At 42.7% G+C, this 17,516-nt stretch overlaps 1 long non-coding RNA gene across 1 annotated transcript; it reads right to left on the bottom strand.

Moving 5' to 3' along the window:
* Positions 1-5,291: 5,291 nt before the first annotated feature.
* LOC118565176 lies at positions 5,292-17,260 on the bottom strand. Its single transcript, XR_004932234.1, has 3 exons — positions 17,068-17,260; positions 13,694-13,870; positions 5,292-5,834 (listed from the first exon to the last, which is right to left on the bottom strand). It is a non-coding gene; the product is annotated as an uncharacterized LOC118565176 (long non-coding RNA).
* Between the last annotated feature and the right edge of the window lie 256 nt (positions 17,261-17,516).

Below are 17,516 nucleotides of genomic sequence, written 5' to 3'. Positions count from 1 at the left end.
ATAAAAATGAATATTTTATTTCCCTGCTGCATTATATGAGCGGTTCTGTTACAACTACCAGGGCAACCTTCGCTTGGTTGTGTTTTACGCACAGGTTTGTGACGTTTTAGGGAGTTGCCCTGACAATCTTGGCAGTGGGGGTCATCCTGGCGTCCTACCACTGGAAACCCTTATGAGAGGATGTCAAAAAATGGGTGAGAGGGTTTAACTTTTTGAGTTATTTGTTCTCCAGAATGAAAATTAGACTATGCTCATTATAACTGTCCATTAGATCCAACAAGTTCTATGTAAATTATGATGCATTTTACTTGTAGTCCCTACATTGCTCCAAATAGACTGTACTTGTGAGGAAATGAACTGAAATTGATTTAATACCCTGTTTTAAAGGTTGATGAGTGTCCCTGCTGTCAGCACCATGAAACAGTCAAAACGGTTGAACCCATCCTTCACCTTATCCAAGTTTAGGAAGCATGGGCTGTTCTTCAGCTAGATCTGATTGGTCCCCTTCCTACCATGGCAAAGGGCAAAAGGTACCACTAGAGTTTGTGGGCTGTGTGTGTAACTGCCTTTGAAGTTGGGAGGTGGAAAGGTTTTGGAGAACATGACAGTCATGGATGCAAGGCATGTTTAAAACAATCTATTTTATGTTGCATGTTCATTCTAGCAGCCACTGATCTTTTCACCTAGTGGGTTGTGACATAGAAGATCTGTAGTGAGTCGTACTGTCTCTGTCGAGGCATGCACAAACGTGTCTACAGGTCAACCGGGGCATTTTTTTGAGGATGTGGGTGTGAAGCACTGCATTACCTCAGCCTACCATCCCCAGGCCGACGGACAGGCTGAGCTCACCAACCGTAATATGAAGACAGCGCTGGCCAAATACTGTGGGGAGGATCAAAATGACTGGCAGGCATCAACACATCTAAGCAGGTAATGTGTAAGACTGTGTGACAGAACCATGTTCTCCGAGATACAAAACTGTAAAATGCTACTGATTGTACTGTTTTTTTCTTCTTGAGATCAACCAAGTACACACCCTGTTGTGCTCTGTTTGGAAATCACCCCCACACATTTACTCTGAAGACTCTCATCCAGGATACTGCAGTCACTTCTGCAGCCAAATGCAATGGGTTTGATACACACAAAACCTGGACATTAGCTTACTGAAGTAAGGTCTAAAAACAGTGTTATTTATTAGCAAAGCCTTAAAGGTATAGTGGACAATCTTTTTTCAGCTTCGAGTTTTGGTGGGGATCAGCTTATGTACAAACCCAGAGTGTATTTGGGAGATTTTTTTCACGCTATCTCCTTGAGGAGCAGAACAGCAGGTGGGATGGTTTCACACATGTGCAGTTATTCAAAAAGTGACATGGGCGTTTTTTTCCCCTGCATTGTCCACTTTACATTTAACATAAATTAAATTATGTTCATTAATGCTTTAATCTTAATTTCTTGATCATACATTTAATTGTTATGATTAGAAATGTTGAACAGAGTGTGGACATGTCAGATACAAGTGTAACAAAGATATAACGTCTATGTTTATTGTCCCTCCCCTTCCTACATCTCCAGCATCTCATCCATGATTCTGCCTGTCAATGGGAGCAGACGCCAGGACCCTCTGTGCTTTTTGTCATTTGACAAAAAGCACAGAGTGCATGTCTTTTACTGAGTAAAAGACATGCAGTTTTTTCTTCTTATCTGTGATAAATTGATTTGTTAATGCTGCTAATATATATATATATATATATATATATATATATATATATATATATATATATATATATATATATATATATATATATATATATGATTCATTATTCACATGGGAAAAACATTGCCCTTATGTGCTCCTATTGTCAAAATAGGATGTTTTTGTGTAGTATAATTTATAGTTGTTCCAACAACTAATATTGATAGACACCGTAAATAAATGAAATCTATTCATCATGAAGACGGACCCTGAGCAGATTTGATTTTCATGAAACCGGGTCTGAGCGGCGCTGCCGTTTTGTGACGTCATCGGCAAGCGCAGGACAACGCGCAGACCTGACCGTAGACATAAGAGCTTTTATATTATTTAATGTCTATGGATCCGATTACCAGAGCAGTTCTGGTACCTACACCATAATGTCTATGCCTACAACGGCCGCCCTCTTGTGGCGGTCGATTTGAGAACAGCACAAGGACACCAGAGGCGGATTCCACAGTCTCAGGATTTCTCATCAAGTTGTTGGTTAAACGACACACAATCGTGTCAAGTTGTTGCTTTATTTTTAGTCCTTTACGAAAATAAAAACAATCATAAATAAGAAATAAAAAGCAAACTTGGTCTTGTGGTGGTTTTTTTATACGTTTTTTAATCGCAGAGAGAATCAAAACCTGTGAACATTTATTAAGTATTCAGCGAGTTTTGCTGGAATAAAAAGCGCTGACAGTTCACTGCTCCTGGTAAACACACCACACTGAGCAGAGCTGTCGACCGCCCCAAAATGGCGGCCCCAAATCTCGCCAGCGCCCATGGGCGATAGCGCTCGATCGGGGGTCTCCTCATGCCTATGTGTGGAGGAGGGTGTTCTTCAAAGTGTAGGATGTATGGAGGTTCAGTTTCTTCAATATGTAGACAGTGGACTCCTCACTAGGGGGTTAGATGATTCACTAGACCAGGACCCTGAGCTCAACAGAGCTTCTCTGTGAAGGTTCCCCTCTTTCAAATACCCACGTATCCGTATCCATATAACCCAACATAGACTCTACAATGTAGTTGTCTAATGTCCATAAAGTGAAGCTGGACAAAAACATGATCTGGCAGGAGGTTGTCAGATCCAGCATTACTAGAAGAAGTACATTTGGTTCTTTTGTTTGGAGAAGTGCTGTTTTTTTAGGTGTAAATGTTCTAGTGTGTTTGATAGAAACTGTACTTTAGTTTTTCACAGACAAATAACATTAAGTATTTTAAGTGTTGGATGGGTGGTTAAAACATTTCATTTACATGCCTACTCTTACAATCTATAACTCCAAAGCGCTGTGCATTTATAAGTTTCCATATTTGTGGGACAGTGGATAATATCTTGTTGAATTTTTGTTGGTTGATACTAAACTAGATATGTGTTTGTGAAGAGGAGTTTGATTTTGTTGGATTATTTCTGAAGGTTTTTTCCTTTTATAGTTTTGGAACTAACTTCGAGCTTCAGTTTCTTCTGAAACTCCTTTGATGGAGTATAGTGCAAACGTGTAAAGGATGCAAATAAAAATTAGATGTAATCTTAAAGGTGGACCATTGCTAACTTCCAACTAATTCAACTTGTTGACATTACTGGTTGAACAGGTACCTAAAATATGAACTAATTCTCAGCAGGTTTGCTGTGGTACCGTGTGTTTTCCACTTGAAAATGATTGGTTTGATAGCGCACCGGACATTAAAAATTTGGACATTTTATTATAACCAGACCCTGAATTTTTATTTTATTTATTGTATTTTTTGCATGCAGGTGAATTTTATTTAACTAATTATGAGACTTTTGAAAGTTGAGAGACTTTTTGAAAGTCGCACCAGAACTTTTTTGGGCGGTTCATAGCAAATTTCATCTTTTCCCTTTTATGTATATTTTTCTTATGTCTCTTTACCAATTTAGACTATTTTGTACAGATACATCACATACAATAAGATAAAAAAAAAAAAATTATAGGTTGAGGTGTAACAAAATAGGCAAAAAAGCCAAGCAACACCATTCTGTCTGTGTGTTTTTCAGGCATCTAAGTCCTTAAAACACGGGAATAAGTGAGCCCTTATTTTGTTATAATTTTGTTTTTATTGCTATTGGGAAGACATATTGTCTCAATACAACACATCTCAGTGTATTTTATTAAGTGTATATAAAATAAAAGCTGGTGTGAAAAGGAAGGAAAGATTTTTGTTGGTCAAAACTTAAAAGTCAGTGTGTTACATAAAATTTTATAAAAGGTTATTAGAATAAAAAACGGCAAAATGGACATGCAAACCACACTTCTGAGGTCGTAAGAAAAATGACAACTACGCGTTTTCCTTCCAATTCACGACTATGTTCCTCTTTGTGTTGGTCTTTCACATAAAATTCTAATATAACGCGTAAGTTTGTGATAATGTGATAAAGTATTAAAAAGCCATAGAGGTACGACTACTTTTCCAAGCCACTGCGTATATCAAGAATCGTGGTAACAGCTGAGTTATGCTACTCAGTCCTTTAGAACCTATGAGTTGAACACACCCAGAATGTGTCCAGGATTTTGGAGATTTTTAATTATTAAGATGTTAATATTGTACGTTTTTTTTTTTTTTTTTTTTTTTTTGCTGAGTTTATTCCTTCCATAGAGCATTTGTTTCACCAAACTTAAAATGAGCAAAAGGTTCTGTCAACACAACCAGGCAGGGACTCGGGTCTGAAATCAGAGTCAGGAATGTTGGGTTTATAAATATTTCCCAGTTTTTCACTGTTACAGCATTTAAATATGGAGAGCCTGGAACTAAAATTTGAAGAGGGCCTTAAAATATCACCATTTTATAATAATCTAACTAGGATGCTGGGCTTGTGCTTTTATTTTCCTCATATCGTCTTATATTTGCTTTGGAATGATCTCCCTCCAAAACATATTTAGTACTTTTTTTTTTGTCTTCTCTGGGCAGCTTCAACATTTTACCTTGCACCATCACGTCTGATTTGCTCTGCAAAAGGGGAAATCCAAGATATTAGCCCTGTTGCATAATTGACTTTATTGGCTTGAGAGCAATAAAACACCATTCCTAATTCAAGCAGCAACCTGGGCAGAGAACAACAATTATAGGGAGACAAAAAATGGAAATGATAATTACAACAATAACAGTAATGTTTGGCATTTCATACAGTCACAATGTTGGTACTTCTGACTATTTCGGGCATTTGATACCAGGGGTCCATTTGTGTCCGCCTTTAGTAAACAGCTATTTCTGGGACTTTGGTGAGAAAGGAAGTCCCTCACAGTCATTATGATATGATCGCAGGTCCTAGCTGCCGTATTTCAGAAGAGTCAAAGGGTCAACTAGCCCAAACGGGATCAATAACAAAAGAAAAATTAAGTAGAAAATAGGATGTCATACAAAGGTTTCAGAAACACTACACACTTAAAATAGCGTGAAAATGAGATTTGAGCATTTTATGATTGCTGTCATTTCTGAAGTTATTTAACTGCAAATAAAAATGCAACTCATACGCTAAACTTAATGTACAAAAGGGTTTATTATTTATTGGCAGAAAACGTACGAAGGAATGAAACTATTGAAGGAGTGGCATTGATTTAATTTAGCCGTGATCTGTTACAATTCTTTACAGTTCATGTATTAAGACACACTCACAGGTGTTTGAATAAATATTTATTCCCTTTACTTCGGAAACATTTGCTCTCCATTATTACCTGTCCTGCTGTAAAGAATTCGTATTAACACGAGTAGGAACATGTTCGGAACAAATAAAAGTGGGGAAAAAAAAAACAACTGAACAAAACCAGTTTATTGAAAACTATAAGAAAAATTGTAGCAGTGACTTGGGATAAGATGCGAGGGAGAAGGTGAGAGATTATGGGGACGTGAGGAGTGAGGGTGAGACCCTGGTGTTGGGAAGTAGCCGGTCCCTGGACTACGGCGGCCTGATTCACAACACCAGCTGTCCCACCCCACCGAGTCTGCAGATGGCGCTCTGATGGTGCAAGTCTTTCTCCACTGGGAGGCAGGCAAGTGGTTCCACCTCGCTGCATCCTCCCCGGGGGTAGAGAGTCAGCTCTGCCTCTTCATCTCGCTGCTATCTTCGCTTCATCTGTGGCAGCTGTGAAAAAGAAAAAGGAAGAGAAGGAGAAAAAAAAAGAAAAAAAAAGAGAAGAAGATGCAAATGAGAATCCGAGGAAACCGTTCAAGGTGAGCAGAGAAACACGCAGACATGAAGGAACTTTTCCTTCTGCTTCCTCCTGTGTTGCTCACATCAACAATCCAGACATGAGAGACTCTGGGAGTTCATGCCCTACCCCTCTACACCTGCCAGGCATTAGACCACCCACAGAACCCCCCCCCACATCACCAACCCCAGCTCTCCACAGCTCTGGAAAAAAAAAAGCCTGTATGTAAATTTCATAATCACACCAGGGCAATGAGGAATGTGTGCGTACGTACAGTGAAGAGGGATATAAGCTTTTACTTAGCATATGAAATGAGTTGGGATTAGAATGAGATAAAGAGCGCAGTGAAGAGCAGAGGGAGCGCTGCGAGAGGGGAGCGGTCACTCATAATTTTGCTTCTGTGAAGCTCTTTAAATCTTCCTGACTGCTCTCTCAGAGCTGCACACGGGGCTCAACCGAGCGATAAAAGAACGGCAGCAGATTCACCAATTATTCTGCACTTCAGATTGAAATGTAGACTATTGGCATGAGAGAGAGAGAAAAAAAAAAGGGATTTATGGGCCAGTGAGGGGTGGGGGAAAAAAACTATAAATGTGGTGAACCAGTCTCAGAAATCATTAAATGTTCTCATATTAGGTGGTTAACTGGGCCTAATTTACGAAAAAGGCAGGCGTTGCTTCTTGTTCTGGGGCAGGCCAACAGGCAGATGTCGATATGAACAGAGACCGCCGGTTCTGAGCTCTGCTGACCTTCACACCCTGAACAGTGTGCTTACGCTGCTTGTTTTCCGTTTTAAGCATGGTGACGAGAAAAGAAAAAAAAAAGACTGAAGACAAAAGGAACAGGCGGCAACGTTTGGGAGAGTAGGACAATTAAAAGAACCCAATTAACGAGACAGTTTTTTTTATTTTTTGACGTGAGGTCATTATCTCACCAACTGTAGGCAACTACCTGGGTGTGTTTGTTTAGTATGAAACCAGATCAGCTGGTCCTGGCCCTTGAAGCTAGCCACCAGCCCAGAAGGGACCAAGACCAAAGCGGATTTATACTGTTTTAACTTCAGCCTGAACAACATCGTAGCAGATTATGCTGTGAAACGAGTCAAAACGGTTGTCTCGTTTGCATTGCCTGGTTATTTACAAAGACGCCTGTGATTACTTGCATGGGAAATGGAGGTCATGAATAATCTTCCTGTGTCAAACGGAACATTATTTCCCTTTAGGGCAACTATTTAGTACAAAAGGAACCCTCTATAAAAGGGTGTTGACTATTGGGTTTGTTATATTATTTTTACTTTCCCGTCCCACAGCGACTCTGAACAGAGCGGGACATTTTCCGCTCCCAGTGTGCGTTTCACACGGGAAGGTCATTGGTGGTGCACTGCCTCCAACCTCCATTTCCTATTTCTTATCGCCTAATGGGTAAATCATCACCACATGCAAACATGAAGACGATTTAAAGGGATAGTGTTGCTCTGGAAGGTTATTAGTAGTAATAACTCCCTAGTCTGTTAGGAATGGTTTCAGTATTGCTCTGTAGTCAACCAGCTTAGCTATTTCAAACCCCTTACACTGAAAACGTGTTGATATTGTCAGATCCAAGGATACATTTGTGGATTTTCACAGTCTACGTTCTTGTAAGAGACAGTCATTCGTCTCCGTACAACATGTATGCTACAGGCCAAAACCACGACAGGTTGATGGCGTTGGCTGCAGTGGAAAGCTGCAAGTCGTCTGTTCCCTCAACTCTACCAAGGGGAGCAGACTTTAGGATTTTACAACTAGCTGTGATTTATGCAACTTTACAGACGGTACAGTTCTAGGCTTTCCCAGGTCCCGTGTCTTTGTTAGGATAGGATTCAGGCGGCCCGACGTTCCCACCGAGCCAGAACCAGAACCACCGCAGAGAGGAAAACACCGAAGTCGTTTAGCTGAGAAAAACGGCGACAAACAACGGTAACTTGTGAAGGTCCGGGCATTTAACATCCGCCGCTATGGCTTTGCATCTCAGTTTGAGTTTTAGATTTCTACAGTGAGCTAAAACAGGGAGGCTTCCTCAACAGCCGTTAGCTTTTCCCCGCCACAAGGATTTCTTCACTTTTCCCCACAATCACTCCATCTGTCGACAGCGGGTGAGTGAACTATTACCAAGAATAACTTCAGAGAGACTCACTTCAGTACGTCTAATGCCTTTAAAAGGTATATAAAATAGCATTGGCATAAAGCACCATGACGTTGTTCGTTTGGTTTATACCATCTCAATGCGGCGAGAGCATTTTCTTCTGCATGTAACAGATGACCTATTAATTAAACCTTTTACCAGAACCGTACTATCTCTTTTGAATGTTTCCATGAGCAATAAATGATGAGACAGAGAATACACATATGAAAGGAAGGAAGGTGTGTAAAATGTGGGTTTGAGAGCATGGATGCCTTCCTCTATAAGCGTCTGGACGTACAGGGCATCTCACGCTCATTTCTTCACGCGTGGCCGTCCACTGACAAATACCTCTTTGGAGAAATGTTACTTGTTTTACAGACAGAAATGACTTTAGCCCTCGCACTGCCATCCCCTTTTTGTAGCTAGTTTAAAAATTGAACTTAAAAATGCCTCCCCTGACCAGCCAGCTTTAGCCTTAGACATGTTGCTCATGTGTGTGTGTGTGTGTGTGTGTGTGTGTGTGTGTGTGTGTGTGTGTGTGTGTGTGTGCGTGCGTGCGAGGGGCTGATAATTTTATGCAAATTGATTTTAAAATGTGTGCAGCGTGCCCCAACGGATGCAGCAAGACACTGCGTTGGTGTTCATCTTCATCTATAGTAATTAAAAATGTCTCATTTTTTTATTTGATATTTGTGATTGGCAATAAGGGAAGAGAGACGTGTGCGTGTGTGTGTGTTTGACATAAACTACTGCAATTTTAAAGCGGGGAGGATTCCAGTTAAAGTACAACAAATATATAGATATTTTTATGAAACAGTGACAGAGCGTCAACGGCAAACAATGCATGAAAAGATAAGCGTCTAAATTCGTCTTCACATGTGTTCCTTTGTCTCGTGCTGGACTGGTGTGAAGCTGACGGGGAACGGGAGCAGCAGCTGAATTCCTTTAAATAGCCTCGCCTGCCTCATCATATGGTTGCTATGGCAGCCAGCCCCTTATTTCAAGATAAAGTCCACATGCTCCGAGAGAGAGAGAGAGAGCGAGAGAGAGACCCCCTCCACCTGAAAGCTATAGATCTACGCCGCTGCTGGGAGGAAAAAGAAAAAAAAAAAAAAGGGAAAAAAGAGAGAGAAAGGTTTTGTGAAGAGATGCAGCCGCCTAAACGGCACATATGAATTCAGCGCATGAGCGTCTGCATATACTGTGTGAGGAAAATCAATATTGGAACGATGTGTGATCAATCTCTTTTTCTCTCAGTGATCCAAAAAAAAAAAAAAAAAAAAAGTGCTGGGATTTAAATAAAAAGTCTCTATGCGGTGTACAGATAGGGGAATGGGAAAAATGACAAGAAGGTAAAACGGGAATGACTGAAAAAAAAAAAAAAGAATGAAAAGTCGTAGATCAAAAGTGAAGCAGATGACTGAACAGCTGGTACAAGAATCGGGGTGATAGTGGGAGAAATGAAGAGTGTAAAAGAGGACGAGTGATGCTGGGCTTTTTCCCCTCTCTTTTTTTTTTTTTTTTTCCCAGAAAATCAACGAATAAATAACTTCAGATAAGAGCGGTAAAGTAGGTGCCATCTTTTCAACGATACCCCTTTTTTTTTTCTTTACATAATTGCTCCCGCTCTTTAAACAACCTCCATCCCTTTTCACCCGTTCATTCCCAACCCCCACCCTTTGTCTGGCTTCCCAGCTTCTCTCCTCAGTTTTATCCAACCTCTCAATTAGTCATAAGTTTAGCTGAGGGTCAAACAGGACGTAACCACTGCAGGATGCTAAGAGTCTCCAGCGGACTTCGCCTGAATTACCCTCTGAAGTGCAGTTCAGGTGACTTCTGTGAAGCTCAGAGATGCTTAAGCTAGAAAGTGGCAGGACGGAAGCCTGTTTTCATTGTGCAAGACTGCCTCGAAAAGCCGCATGTAAAGAGCCTTTAAATATTTTTATGAATTTAAAGACGGCCTTCTGTGGTGAATTTCCTGCCGCCAACAATCGTTCATTGGCGATATAAAACACTGCTTGGTAATACAATATGGATTTCCACTGCTAGCTTTCCCTGATAAGAGACATGCTAAGGAAGAAAACTGCTTATTTTTGCCATTTTGTTTAATTTGGGCTGATGACCTGACAAGAGGCACCAGAATAAAGCTAATCAGGTGATGCCAGTAAACGCTATGATGAAAAAGCAACCGGGTCTGTTTTGTTGTAATCAAATTTTGCAAAAGAATGTTCCCGAAATTCTCCTTTGGAGGGGACGTTTAATCTTCACCGCATAACGTTACGACACAGGAGCAACGCAGGATGCAGAGGCCAAGCTGGACACTGTTCTACAGGTTCTTTACGCTGTAACGTGTGCTGGGTTGAGTTGACCCAGAAGTAAAACAGCTTAAAACACAGAAAAGGAAACTGCCAAGATTTGTTGAAAATCAATCTGTGTCAACGAGATTATTCATCAGACGGACTAGCAGTTTGGATAAATACATTTTTTATCAATGAAATCCATGTTTAATTGAAATAATTTACTTAAATGTATGCAGAAGTGTGTATATTAGACTAAAACTGCATAGAAATGTATTTCATTGTATTTGGTTGAAATAGAAAACCTTCACGAAAGGCAACTTTCAATCAATTGAGGGCAGATTCACGACAACAAATCATCGTGGAACATTTACGTCATTGCCTTTCACAAAACAGATTCCTGACGTTTCGTCAAACTTCCAAACCGCACGCAGCTGCCTCTGTCGGGGCGTTTTTTTTTTTTTTTTTTCAGTAGCGAACGGGGCTACTGAAGAGGAGAAGGGGGAAAAAAGGAAGTCGATGAAAATGGCACCCTCGATCTCCTCTTAAAACACAGAGGCATGCTGATTGCGTTTGAGCGAGATGGGCGCGCCTCGGCGTCTCCTAATGCGTCTGTAAATTGAGTTGGAAAACGACGACGTCTGTTGTCTGTGCTTCGGGATGAGAGCCAGGGAGGCAGAAAGGCTGTGCCGCGGCGAACATACTGCCCTGTCGACATTAAAAAAACATCCGCTTGGGTCAAATCTTTGCAGAACGCCACAAAAATCAAAACTTCATTGCAATTGCCTTCGTTTTCAACAGACTTTTTGCCTTTTAAATGAGAACCGCAGCCGCTAATTCCAGGTCTGCGTATAAATCAGATAACTTATTGTGTTTATGCAAATAACCTGCCTTCTGAACCCCCGTGCTTTATTTTAGGCTTAAATATTATCTGTGGGAACATACTGAAGGGTTGCGAGGCGCTACTGAGTGCATAAATAGAAGTGACTGTGTCCATTATTAAGGAGATGCTGCGGTCAGGTCTGAGAGCAGCAGCGATAAAGATGCTGGCTGAGCATTTGCCAAGCATCCATTTCCTTTTTACACTGCTCTGAAAGGCCTTTTTTTTTTTTTTTTTTTTTTTTTTTTCCCCCAATCACACACAGACACACACGAGGAGCGATGGTCTCATGTTTCCTTTTTACTCTGGAGTGCACATCCATTTGTTTCCAATTTAATTGGCGAGGAAAACCGGATTAGTCCTTTACCCTGACATTTCTGACTGTATTTTAAAGTCTTTTTTTAATTTATTTTTTTATTCCTTAAACAGTTGTTTGTATGACACTAAATACCGGGAGTTTGTTTGAATAAAACCCCCTGGTTGCACAAATTTAATCACTTTCTGATGGTTGTAATCTGACAGCGAAACTTAAGAAAAACATACAGGTCGGTCTGTTTTTAAACTGGCTTTAAAGAATGTGCCGGCTGTTTCTGAGTTAAAGTCAAATTAACAAAGAGAAGAAGGAAAAGAACTGCACTGGGCTGCCCTGGACCACTGTATTCGTAGGCAGCACGTTAACGACGCCATTATACCGGAGCGGTTTTGCCATTAGAGACAATTATCCACGCGCTGTAAAAAGCAGAGGTATCTCACAGCCGTAAGCCACACGTTGATGCGCACATCCACGGGCACGCCCTGCCGCCTGTGACCGCGCAGCACGATGGTGGTGTGACCGCACCACTGCTTTAGAAATACATCAGGAATAGAGGAGGAGATGTGTTTTTTTTTTCTTTTTCATGTGTAGAACGTACACATTTATTGTGTGTGCACACAATCGCGTATCGTCTCCATTACATACCGACAAAACGGGCCCCACGCCCACTCAGACGCGATAAAGGCCCCGGCGCTGGTAGCCATTTAGTTCAGCTTTGTCTTTTTTTTTTTTTTTTTTTTTTTTACAGTGCGTCCCAGCTGAACTGCGGGAAAAGGGAAGCGCTCGCGGTGCTTGAGTTATTAGCAGAGCGGCACGGCTTTAACTTAATCCCGTGATGCTTCATAATCTGCGTCGGGTGGACGTGTGCGGAGGCTAAAAAAGGCGCGGAGGAGAACGTATGCAAATGAAAGGAGGCCTCCCGTCGTGTTGGGGGAAACTGGGACTGTACATTTAAGAAGATAACCACCTTTAAATGAATCACACTAAACTACTGACACAAGGAAGAAACAGATGTTGAATAATTTACTTTGAATCTGGTTTGAAAAAAAAAAAAAGAAAGGCATGGGCTGGTTAGCAGTACCACGGAAAATGTCCTATTATACCACGCCTGTGGTTTATAGTGCTGTTAATGGGATGCCAGGGAATACACTGCAAAAAGGGAACTAAAATTAGTCAAATTTTCTTGAAATTAATGTATGTTTCCTTGATTTAAGCAGGTAAATGAGACTATTTGCCAATGGAGTTAGTATTTGTTACCCCTAAAATAAGACAAGTAGATATCCTGCTCTTGAATTTAGATGATAGAGATGAATTTTTCCTATTTTAGGTGCAGAAATCTTATTCCATTGGCAAATAGTCTTATTTACCTGCTTAAATCAAGGAAAAATACATTCATTTCAAGTAAATTTGACTTACTTTTAGTTCCCTTTTTGCAGTGTAAAAGGGGGCTGCCCATTCCTGATGTGTTGCTGCACACTGCCAGTCAGCTGCTTTAAAAACTTAACTACCCCCTCCTCTTGCTTACAATAAAGGCAAAGCCGAGGAGAAGATACGTTAATCTGGGTTTGGCATCTTTGTGCTTCTCTAGAAATCGCAGCTTTGCAAAGAGGTGGAATGTTCTGCACTTGAAAACCACTTCGCTTGGGGTGGGTGGGTGTATTCTCTGTTTAAAAAAAAAACCAGCAATAAATGGTATCAATATCAATATCATCATTATACCAGCAGTAATCGATACGTTGTATAACTGACAGCAGCAGGAATCGTTGTTGTTTTCCTGCTTACGTCAATTCAACCCAGTTAGACGTTTTTGCTTCGAGTGTGTATAAAAACAGTAAATCTGCTATTTTTACTCAAGGTTCTCATACAGTGAGGAATCTTATCTAGTGTACAATCATGGTGAGATTTAAAAAAAAAACGCTTTAAGACATGGTGTCCTGTAAGATTTTAGAGAAATAATCAGAAAACAGCAGATTATCACAGTTGAATAAAAGACAAGGCTTCATTTTTTTTTTTTTTTTGCCGTTGTCGTAACGTTTTTCATTGACAGGCTTTTAAGTTTAAACGCAGGCCGATAAATTTACAAGTTGCAGCCAGATGCCTGCAGACGGTTCTGGCACCGAGGCGTGCCAAAGGAGCACTAACCCTGATGACTCCTGCGGGTTTGCCACTTCAGGCCGCTGCTGGCCTCGCCTCGCCTCGCTTTGGGTGGACGGATGGAGAGATGGATGGACGGACGGACGGACGGACGGATGGATTGGTAGACTGCAGGATAGCTGGCTGGGCGGTTGGTTGGAGGCTTGGCTGGTGAGGCACAGAGAGCTGTAAGGAAACGACAAGGTCAGCCGTTTGGCAGAATGCATTCAGCACGTCAATGCTGGGGGGGGGATGCTGGCTTTCTAAAGATGGGAAACTGAAAGGTTCCCCCGCCACCTGGATCAGAGCTGTGTTTGAAAACGTAAAATAAGCGTAATCCCTAACTCTAGCCAACTGTTACAGTAAGGCGGTTTGACATAATACCTCCTACAGTCTAGGTATACCGAGGAGGGTAATTACAGTAAGGATTATTGGAGATCTCCGGCGGCAGAGGTTCCCGTGACACAAAGCAGTCACTGAAAAAGCAAATGCACAGTTACAATCAGATTTAATAAAAAAAAAAAGCGCACGGAGCGACACACGCACGGCGGTACACAAACAGGCGGATGACGTACACAGACATACGCAGCCATACAGGCACACGCTTCCAGACCTACACACTCCTCGTCGGCCATCACACACACAGCCGTGCCAGCTCGGCAGCCATTTTGCAAGGCTGCTGTGGAATGCTCAATTAGGATAATTGTTTCGCTACACATTCATTTCCTATAATTACGTTCAAGATTTGCCCAAAAGTGCCACTTCACGGACGGTGGCGCTCGCGTCGATGTGGTTAAAGACGTTTTGGGGGTTTTTTTCTTCAAAAAAAAAAAAAAAAAAAAAAAAACGGTCCTACAATATGTCTTGGTTGTTCTTTTTCGCCGAGGCCCCCCGCGGTGGAAACCAGGACATGCATGATGGCAAGTCACTGTGCAGCGGTGTGCGGACTCCACACGTATGTGCGGATGAATGTATGCGGCCGTGACGGTGGGCATGGCTCACTGTAGGTCTGCGCTCACATATGGAGGAGGGGACGATGGTGTGCACACTAGATGGGGGGGGGGGGGGGGGGGGGCTTTATATGATGGGGGAGAAATTGAATCATTGTAAATATAGGAAGGGAAAGAAGAATAAAGGATAATGAATGAAAATGTGCAGCTTGTTCTTGATCTTTGCTCATGACTCACTCAATACTGTTTGCAAATAATGATATGGATCAGAGACTGTACTGATCCGGCTCTTCCTGCCTGCTGCCAATTTCCTTTTTTTCCCCTTTTTTTTTTTTTTCTCCTAAGTCTGACCTGCGGATTCTGTCACCATTTTCTCTCCAAGCTGTATACCGTGCACAAGAGAAATGAATGAGCGGTAGATTTTTGAGAAAATGAGTGGCTCCAATCCAGCACCAATGTGAAAATTACAAAACTATCCCCATTTTTTTATTATTAAAGCATACATGATTTGATCCAAATTAAAAAAAAAAAGGTGCAAAGTGCATGCTAGCGATTGATGCATTTCTAAACTAAAACAAAGGGAGTTTTTAGTTTTAACGCATTTTAAAGATTAGGGTCAAAAGAGCTGATCACAGAGAAATGCGACCATTCCGATCTCTGGTCCATCGATTGGCGCTCCTTTAAAAGGCGGATCAATCTCATCATGGAGCCTTCAAAGGAAGGTAAATCACGGCATCATCTGTGTATAGCCACGTCCTGATATATCTGCTTGAGAATACGTGGCTTGTTAGTCCAAACGCTGCATTGTGATTTTGAACATTAAGTGCTGATGCGTCTCTCTCTGAGTGTTCGACCTGGGAGCTTGTACGTCAAGAGTCTGAGCTCAGCTCTCCACCCATGTCTCAACCACACTGCTCGCCGGTAAACGCCCCAAAAGAGAGAGAGAGAGAGAGAAAGAAGTGGAACAAATGCTTCGTGCAAAAGATGATCTATTTTAAAAAGAACTTTACTTTGTCTAAACGGGGGAAAAGTGTTAGATCTCCTTTAATTAGGCATTCTTAATGTTATTTCTGTTATTTTTGTTAGATGACTTACCAATCGCTAACATACTAGACTGGAGCCCTTTTACAAAGATTTGCGATCACATGGGCAGCTCCTAACAAAGGCCACCTAAGGATAAGAACACAAGTATTACAGTGGCGAGCACAAAGAGGGGATTGATGGTTTTGTGTCATATGGACGGGGTCGAACCAGTCCACGGCGCTGAGAGACAGAGCCGGAGCGAGGCTCTGCGGTCGGCGGAGGCTCGGGGTGGGAAGATGACCGCGGCTGTGAAGTGGGACAGGTTGGAGGAGGGTGTCAGCGGAGAACGGAGCGGCGCAATGCGCACACCGTCGTCTGGTGACAGACGGCGAGACCAAGAACGAGCTGATCGGGATTCCTGTGCATACATGTCTTTTACCGTTCTACATACAAAGCCTCCCCATTACTCCCCCCCCCACCCCACCCCCCCCCATCACGCATCCATCCAACCACCCACTCGCCCACCCCCACAGAATATGACACGAGACTGCATGTATGATCCAGCGACCCCTTTGTCTGGGTTCATTGGTCAGTAATGGCCAACAGTTTGACACATTAAGCTTCTCGTTGTCTTACTTAGGGTGAACACACACACACACACACACACACACACACACACACACAGACACACACACACACACAGACAGAGTCATGTGCGTGGCAGATGACCCTGCCTTTGACACTTGTGCTTCAGCACCATCCTCCAAGTCTATTGCGCGTTTACAGTAGTGTCATGACCATCACCTCCCGTCGCCTCAGACGCCGTGTCCCCGGATCTCACCCCCCCCACCCACCCCCCCACCCCAACCCGTCGACCGGGTGATCATCTGCTGTGACCGTGCTCTTTCATCATCATGAGTCAGGAGTGTTCGACGGGAACTGGTGGCGAGCGGGGGTTCGTGTGTCGAGGTGGAGGAGGGTTCATCCTCAATCTCATGACTTTTTTTTTTTCTTTCATTTTTTTCTTCCTCTCCATCATACGTGGACGATGACACACAACTTTTCCACCCAACGCCGGCGTTGCGAGCGGCGCTAAGGCGCCAGACGGAGGGGACCCTTTGTCTCCCACCGCCGCCGAACTGGGAGTGATGGCGTACATACACGCGCACACGTACTGTACATTCAGGGCTTCAAGCCCGTGAACATACACATACATACATACATACACACACACATATATATATTTATATATATATATATATAGAAACATACAAGATGCACAGATTCACTTTTAGCAAAATGTTCATAAGATGCAAAAGTGACAATAGGCTGCAGTCCTTTGAACATGTGTGTCAGAGAAGTGCACTCCACCGTGTGCATGTGAGTGTGCGTGCGTGTCCTCAGACTCACCTGACGGCACCCCTGGTTGTCGTGGTGATGCAGCCTCATCTGAGGCTGTGGAGCCGTGACACCTGATGTCCCACCTCCCTTTCGCTCTCCCTCTCTGTGCCGTAGTATGGGATCAGTAGCTACACCCTAGCACTGACAGAAGAGGGGGAGGCGGGGAGGAGGGGTTCTTATGGAGTCTGCCGGATCGTACCACCGGCCCCGCCGAGCCGAGGGGACTCCGGGGGGGTGGGAGCAGCAGGGAGAGCTCTGTCGCAGCCCGTGGAGCGGACCCTGAACAACCCCGCTGTCTTCGGTCGGATGGTCTCTCCCTCCTCCTGCCGCTCTGATTGGACGCTTCGCTTCCTCCTTCATCAAAATGTAAAATTCCAAGACAGAGAGAGTAGTGCATCGTTTTGTGTGTGTGTGTGTGTGTGAGTGTGTGTGTGTGAGTGTGTATGAGAGGGGGAAAA

The sequence above is a fragment of the Fundulus heteroclitus genome, chromosome 13 (genome assembly GCF_011125445.2).
Source record: "Fundulus heteroclitus isolate FHET01 chromosome 13, MU-UCD_Fhet_4.1, whole genome shotgun sequence".
Classification (NCBI taxonomy): domain Eukaryota; kingdom Metazoa; phylum Chordata; class Actinopteri; order Cyprinodontiformes; family Fundulidae; genus Fundulus; species Fundulus heteroclitus.
Note: the sequence above shows the minus strand (reverse complement) of the source record. Positions and strands in the feature narration are given on the sequence as shown.